Raw genomic sequence first — 8,268 nt, 5'->3', positions numbered from 1 at the left:
CAATAAAACGAGAATATTTGAATGTTATGAATCAGTGCTGACAACTACTAATTATGAAGCGTAGGTATTCCTTGGTTTAATCGAATTTGAACCTCATAATAATAATGTATCTATTTGTTACAATATGATATGGTATTATTGTAAGTTGTCATCACGCAGATTTGAAAAAACAGGATTATGTATAAACCTTTTTGTTTTATAATGATTAGGCGTGTTTGCATACATAATACCTATACCTATTCATTGTATGTAGTAGCAAATATATTATTGCACAGTGTAATTGTTAGGTATAAAGGCACATGTTACATTGACTTCAGCAGACTGATTGCACTGCCTCACCAATCACCGAGGTCTTCCGCGTAGGCCCTTATGGGCCTCAGGGTAACTGTTCGTACTGTCGCGAGCGATCTGCGGACTGCAGCAGGGTGGTAGGTCCGTGGTTGGCTTGCGCCCGCCGCTCAGCGAGGTCGAGCCCACCGGTAGTGTACCGGTGAGCGCCCATCAGCCAGCGGTGAGGAAGCAGTCGTGTCCTAGTAGACTAGGTCACGTGGTAGTCCTCTTATATCCGGCGGTCGCCGATGGTATGGCGCAACGCCACGCAAATGCTGGGATCGCGCTCCATCGGTGAGCGCGAACACAGAGGTGCTCATGCGATGAACGAAGTCGTCCAGGCTCTCCATGCGCAGGTCTCTGGAGATGACCTGATTCCGTACGAAGCGTGGTGCTCAGGAGATAGTGCGGAGCGCCAGCGACTGCTGCTCTGGCAGCGACTTGCGACCCGTCTCGCTTGTCAGCGCAAATCAGGCGGGGGCCGCGTAGGTGAGTCCCGTGCGAACGAACGCCTTGTATACGCACAACTTCGTACGGAGAGGCAGGTGGGACGCCAGCACGGGGCGGAGAACGTTCCGTGCGGCGCGCGTCTGGGCGACCACGTACTTCACATGGGGCCGCATCGAGAGGGTCCTGTCGATGGTCACGCCGAGGTATTTGGAATCGGGGACCATTCGACGGTCTCGCCCATGAGTGAAACCGGGGGCGGCAATAGGTACGCGTCCGTTGACCTTGAGTCTCCAGTCCTTCAGCCAGGTGGGAAGCGCGTCCAGTGCTCGCTGCATCTTCAGCGCTGCATGCGGGGCATTCAGCGAGGTAGTAATGAACGCCGCGTCGTCAGCATACAGCGGTAAAATGGCGCCGTCGGCGACTGGGATGTCGTCCATGTATCTGCTGCAGCAGACGGGCGACAGGCAGCTACCTGGGGCACGCCGGCTCGGATGGGGCGCACCGTGGACAGAGCGTCTTCATCCGCCACTTGAAAACGTCTGTCTTCTGGCCACAGTCTTAACTACTCGGCGGGGAGTAGTAGACGTGGACAGCTTGTACAATCAGGGCTTTGCGCAGTCTAGTTCGCCGAATCATCCTTTGGACTTGTCCGGGGAAGAACACAATGGGGTCTTCACATGTCGCTCGATGGTCTCTACGTGCTGCACATCCGCGGTCGGGTTGGGTGTAAACTGCGTCTCTAGGTAGTTCGCAAATATCTCCGCTCGATCCTCAGCTCGGTAACCTGGGGGTTCCGTTGCATGCCGGACCAGTCGTCGCCGGCTCGCTCAATGTCGGAGTGCCAGGATTCGTCTGTGACTTATGAGATCTTGACGGCCAGAGCGTTCAGCCGCGTCTTCATGGGCGGGCACCGCAGGTTTTGCCATTGCCTTCGCAGCTTCCTCTTCTCCTCAATCATCGCTTGTAGGCAGGAAGCTGGGGTTGTCTACTAGTAGATGCGGCGTTGAGTCTGGACTATCGAAGAGCATTGGACACTGTTGCTCTGAGGTCCGTGGCGAGTCAGTCGACGTCTGCAGGGTTCTCTACTCTAAAGGACGGCGAAAATATAGTGAATATGTGATGTGATTGTGATGTGATCACATTCACTGCTAACCACAGGAAGTGTTTATCCCAACTGATATCCTGTGGTCATCAAGTATACATGCACCTTACTTCTTTCCTCATGATTCTTGGTTGATAGCAAGTGCCAACATAAATTCATTCACTAAACGAAGCAAAAACCAACGACCCTATACGAATCTTTATTAGTCCCAAACACTTGCAAAAAGGAAAGTACCCGTAGTAATTGTTCTTCTCAAATAGGTATACATTATTTGCGGTATAATTTATAAACGGCATCTTTTTCTACGTTAACTTAGAAGTTTAATTTATTCACACCTTTGAGGGAATCTGCAAAACTCGATAAATCGCCTTAGTGAGATAAAGGGTTTTGACACAGGGACCATTTTCCCTTTTTCCTCTATTTGAAAGGTCAATTAAAAAAGTAAATAACTGACGTACCTAAGCACTTTATAGCACAAGAAATGACATGAATTAATTTTCTTTCGAATGAGTTTAATCCATCGAATATGACCGAGTTTAATTTGCATTATTTTTCATACTATCTATTATCATACGAAAACTTGAACACGCGAACAAGAGATCGCACCAGCTTGTACGATCACAAACACGTAGATTTATAAAATAAACTTTAAAAGTAAATGCGTATAAATCAATAATTTGCAATATGACAATTACATCTTTATAATAATAATATTTAATATGAAGTAAAAACTATCATAATGTGAAAGTGTACCAAGAATGCTGGCAGCATTTCCGTGTAATATAAATAATACAGTAATATAAATATTCATTTTGTAAAACTGCTCACTTGAGAAAAGCGCTTTTCATTGAAGTAGGTATGTTAAATAGACTATAAAATTTAACAAAACTTTTTCCTATGTAGGAATGGAGATAAAAAGACACCCCATATTCCACTGGTTTAAGTCATATTTACAAAATAGAACTCAATATGTAGTAGTAAAAGGATTTAATTCCGATACTTACAGCAACTTCTGGAGTTCCTCAAGGGAACTTGGAATCTTGGAATTGAAGGAATCTTGGAAGGGTCCAACCAAAGGTTTGTTAATTTTTTATTGAGGACTTCGTAACTTGCATTAACCACAGTAGCACCTCAGTAGCGAGGATAATATCTGAGTTGAGAGTTACGATGAGGATAAGATAAGAGTTAAAAGTTACGATGAGGGTAAGATCTGAGTTAAGAGTTACGATGAAGATAAGATCTGAGGTAAAATTTAAGATGAGGAAAATATATGAGTTAATTGTTAAGATGAGGATAAAGTCTGAGTTAAGAGTTACGATGAGGATCAGATCTGAGTTAAAAGTTACGATGAGGGTAAGATCTGAGTTAAGAGTTACGATGAAGATAAGATCTGAGGTAAAATTTAAGATGAGGATAATATATGAGTTAATTGTTAAGATGAGGATAAAGTCTGAGTTAAGAGTTACGATGAGGATCAGATCTGAGTTAAAAGTTACGATGAGGATAATATATGAGTTAATTGTTAAGATGAGGATAAAGTCTGAGTTAAGAGTTACGATGAGGATCAGATCTGAGTTAAAAGTTAAGATGAGGATAAGATCTGAGTTAAGAGTTACGATGAGGATCAGATCTGAGTTAAAAGTTAAGATGAGGATAAGATCTGAGTTAAGAGTTACGATGAGGATCAGATCTGTCTTAAAAGTTACGATGAGGATAAGATCTGAGTTAATTGTTAAGATGAGGATAAAATAAAATTCAAATTCAAATATTTTTATTCAAAATAGGATTTAAAATCACTTATTGAACGTCAAAAACTACCACCCATTAAAAAGAGACTGCCTCAGACCTGAGAAGAATGGGCGCAAGAAACTCAGCGGGTTTTTTTTATATAAAATATGGATTACAATGTGATATCGTACAATAAACATTTATAATTAAAGAGCCTGAGGGTGTTCGCTTTATTTCCAGTCCGTGGTGTCATTAAGAAAATCGTTTATGCTATAATAAACTTTCCCACACCAACGTTTTTTAACAATTCTTTTAAACTTTGTAACACATTTGTTTTGTACATTTTTTGGAATCACATTGTAGAAGCATATACATCGCCCAACAAAAGACTTACCAACTCGACCCAACCGAGTAGTAGGCATAACAAGTTTATGTTTGTTCCTCGTGTTAACATTATGAATGTCACAGTTTCTAGAGAATTCCTCAATGTGCTTATGAACATACAGAACATCATCAAAAATGTATTGAGAAGCAACAGTCAAATTGTTTATTTCTTTAAATTTTTCTCTTAATGATTCTCTAGGACCTAGGTTATAAATCACGCGAATAGCCCTCTTCTGCAGCACAAAGATGGTATTAATATCGGCCGCACTGTCCCATAACAATATACCATAGGACGTAATACTATGAAAATAACTAAAGTCGCCTACTAAAGTACTAATCTCGCCGTATCTATGTCAGTTAACCGTCAAATTTTCTTAACCGCATATGCTGCAGAATAAGATAAGATCAGAGTTAAAAGTTGCGATGAGGATTAGATCTGAGGTAGAATTTAAGATAAGTATAAGATCTGAGTTAATAGTTACGATGAAGATAAGATCTGAGTTAAGAGTTACGATGAGGATCAGATCTGAGTTAAAAGTTAAGATGATGATAAGATCTGAGTTAAGAGTTACGATGAGGATAAGATCAGAGTTTAAAGTTGCGATGAGGATAATATCTGAGTTAAGAGTTACGATGAGGATAAGATCTGAGTTAAAAGTTAAGATGAGGATAAGATCTGAGTTAAGAGTTACGATGAGGATCAGATCTGAGTTAAAAGTTAAGATGAGGATAAGATCTGAGTTAAGAGTTACGATGAGGATAAGATCAGAGTTTAAAGTTGCGATGAGGATAATATCTGAGTTAAGAGTTACGATGAGGATAAGATCTGAGTTAAAAGTTAAGATGAGGATAAGATCTGAGTTAAGAGTTACGATGAGGATCAGATCTGAGTTAAAAGTTAAGATGAGGATAAGATCTGAGTTAAGAGTTACGATGAGGATCAGATCTGAGTTAAAAGTTAAGATGAGGATAAGATCTGAGTTAAGAGTTACGATGAGGATCAGATCTGAGTTAAAAGTTAAGATGAGGATAAGATCTGAGTTAAGAGTTACGATGAGGATAAGATCTGAGTTAAAGATACGATGAGGATAATGTCTGTAAATCTCCTTGCAGATGATCTAAAATTAGCTAAGACTATTAGAAGCCTTACAGACAGAACATTACTTCAACATGATTTAAATGCTGTGGAAAATTGGTGATATATTAATAACATGACTTTAAAAGCTAAGAAACTGAAGTTTATAGGATTCGTCCGTAACGTAAAGAATTATCTGGATTGAGAGATCTTGGCGTAATTTTTGATAGCAAACTAACCTTTATTTCGCATATTGAATATGTAGTCTTTAAAGCGTCAAAAATGTTGAGTTTCTTAATTCGAAACAGCAAGCTGTTCAAAGCAGGTTCCAAAATAAAAAATATATAAAACGTACGTCAGAAATATTCTAGTGTAGTGTGGTCTCCTTATTATAATACTCACCAGTTAAGGATTGAACGGGCTCAAAAAAAACATCTCAGGCACCTTGCATAAGCATACCTTTATTGATAAAATGAAATATTTTAATATGATTAGCTTCGATACCCACAGAAAGGTCCTCGAAATTGATAGCCATCCACTCTTGCAAACCTTCCATCTGAAGTCCAAAAGTCCCACGCACAATCCCCCCGACAAGCAACTGGTCTTTTACACCAACCCATAGCCAGTGCCTACTTAAAGAAACTTTCAGCCATATCAAGGCTAACAAAAATTTATAATTATATTAGCAAAATTTTTATTTTACTCATCGATGAAGCAATATAATTTGTTTTTGGCGGAAAATGAAGAGGTTTTTGGCACTCTTGTCTGTTAGTAGTCATTGAGTTTTGAAATATAACTTTGACTTCCCCTCAGATTCCGATTCTCTTCCAGAATTTGAGTCTAAAGATATTGCTATTCATATACTTTTTTCTTTTAAAATAACTCATAATTTAATCTATTTTTTTTTATGGAATAGGAGGACAAACGAGCGTACGGGTCACCTGTTGTTAAGTGATCACCGCCGTCCACAATCTCTTGCAACACCAGAGGAATCATAGGACAAATGGGGTTTTTTAGTGGTAAACGCGCAAACTTGAGTCCAGCATTCACGGGCTTCGGGTTCGCGCAATATCCGTCGATAACGATCTGTATGCTGCGCCCAGTGAGGAAGCTGGAGGTCCACTTGCACAAGCTCTCGGGAAGCCCAAATGATGGAAGTTTGGTGAGGAGCGCCTTGTGCCATACACGATCAAAGGCCTTCGCTATATCCAGGCTAACTGCCAGGCCTTCCGCCTTGCTTTCAATAGCCGCAGCCCATCTATGTGTTAGGTATACCAGAAGATCACCTGCCGACCGACCATGGCGAAACCCGTATTGTCGGTCGTTGATCAACTGGTGACCCTCTAGGTATATCAAGAGCTGACGGCTAATTATGCTCTCCATGATTTTGGAGAGCAGGGAGGTTAAAGCCTGTAGTTTGCCGGATCCGAAATGTCTCCTTTTTTTGGATCGGATGGACAAGGGCTGACTTTCATGAGTCAGACTACGCCTTTGGAATAAGAGTGCCGGAATAAACGCGTTAGCACCGGTGTCAACTCAGGGGCACACGTTCTAAGCATGATTGGAGAAATGCCATCCGGCCCGCTCGACTTCCTGACGTCCAACAAAAACAGAGCTCGCCTAACAGTTTTCTGTCTGAACTGTACTTCAGGCATAGAGCTCTGACACCGCGGGATGGATGGTGTTTTCCCGTTGTCGTCAAGAGTCGAGTTGGAGGCGAAAAGAGCGCACAAGAGATCGGCTTTCTCTTTTGCCGTATGGGCCAGGGTGTCATTCCTCATGTGCAACGGCGGCAAGGACGGCTGGCTGAAGTTACCAAGAGCAGCTTTCGACAACGACCAGAACTTGCGTGTTCCGGTCGGGTAACTGGAAAGCTGCTCGCCGATTTTGACGACGTGTTTTGACTTTGCACGGGCGATTTGCCGCTTAAAAATCTGGAGGCACGGTTGTATGTCCTCTTAAGAACTGTGCAGTTCGGATCCTTTGTGCCCAGCGCCGCAACCCAAGTTCGATACGCCTGTTTTTTGCAGTCAGATGCTGCTTTAACTGACGCATCGAACCAGGGCTGTGATCTGCCACCGATGGGTAATACAGAGTTTGGTATAAAAATATGCATACCCTGTATTATCACATCGGCTACTGCAACGGCGCAGGCACTAGGATCATCCGAAGGGTCATCAAACAAACCCTGCCCCAAGGGTAGGATGCAAAAAAGGAACGCATTCCATCCCAATCTGCTGACTTGTAGTGCCAAACGCGGCGGGTCGCTGGTGGTCTGCGACGTTGGCGTCGGATAGGCACTACACTCCTGACCAGGCAATGGTCGGACGTTCCAAGAGGGGCGTCGACAAAGACCTGGTAACCATCGGGATGTGTAGTCAGCAGAAGATCCAATAAGGACGGCATGTGGCTATCCACATCCGGGAGCCGCGTTGGCGACTCAACCAATTGGGACAGACCATACGCCAATGCAAAATTATGCACAGATCGCCCTGCGTAGTCTGTGGTACGTAATCCAAGCCATTCTGCATTGTGCCCGTTGAAATCACCCAAGACTACGATTTCAGCGGAGGGGATCTGTGCAAGTACGTCGTCAATTGCCGCTTGAAGGCAGCCCATGAGATGATCGGTTTCTGCGTTACCACTATGGGACCTGTAGACACACGCATAGATGCGGACGCGGTCCTCTAAATCTACGCGGAGCCAGAGAGTGGACAGGTCCCTACCCTCAAAATTGCCGAGACGGCGACAGCAGATATCCTCCCTAACGTACACACACGTAACGTAACATCGCCGGTCCTCGACACTAACCTATACGAAACATAGCGGCACTAGGCCGCTACTTCACGCCGGTATTCTGTGCGAGTGTGGTAATTAACCCGGACGAGTCTGGCCCGATTGTGCTGACGTCAAAAGACGGCAGCGTGACTCTCCCACTCCTAAATCTAGTTTTCTAAATACAAGTATTAGTACGTAATTTACCGTAGGCATTAAAAATCGCTTTTCACTCCTTCCGTCTACGAGGTCTTCTAGTAGGAGATATAAAAGATCTCTTTCCACTTAACGTATAATATACTTAGTGCGTTAAGGACCTCTTCGATCTCTAAATTTACTTTACTTATCTATAGAGTCAAACTTAAAACGGGAAACATAGACGTAGCTTGTCACGCACACTAAAATAATTAACCTGGCATAATAA

This window comes from Leptidea sinapis, chromosome 39 (assembly GCF_905404315.1).
Source record: "Leptidea sinapis chromosome 39, ilLepSina1.1, whole genome shotgun sequence".
NCBI lineage: Eukaryota > Metazoa > Arthropoda > Insecta > Lepidoptera > Pieridae > Leptidea > Leptidea sinapis.
Note: the sequence above shows the minus strand (reverse complement) of the source record.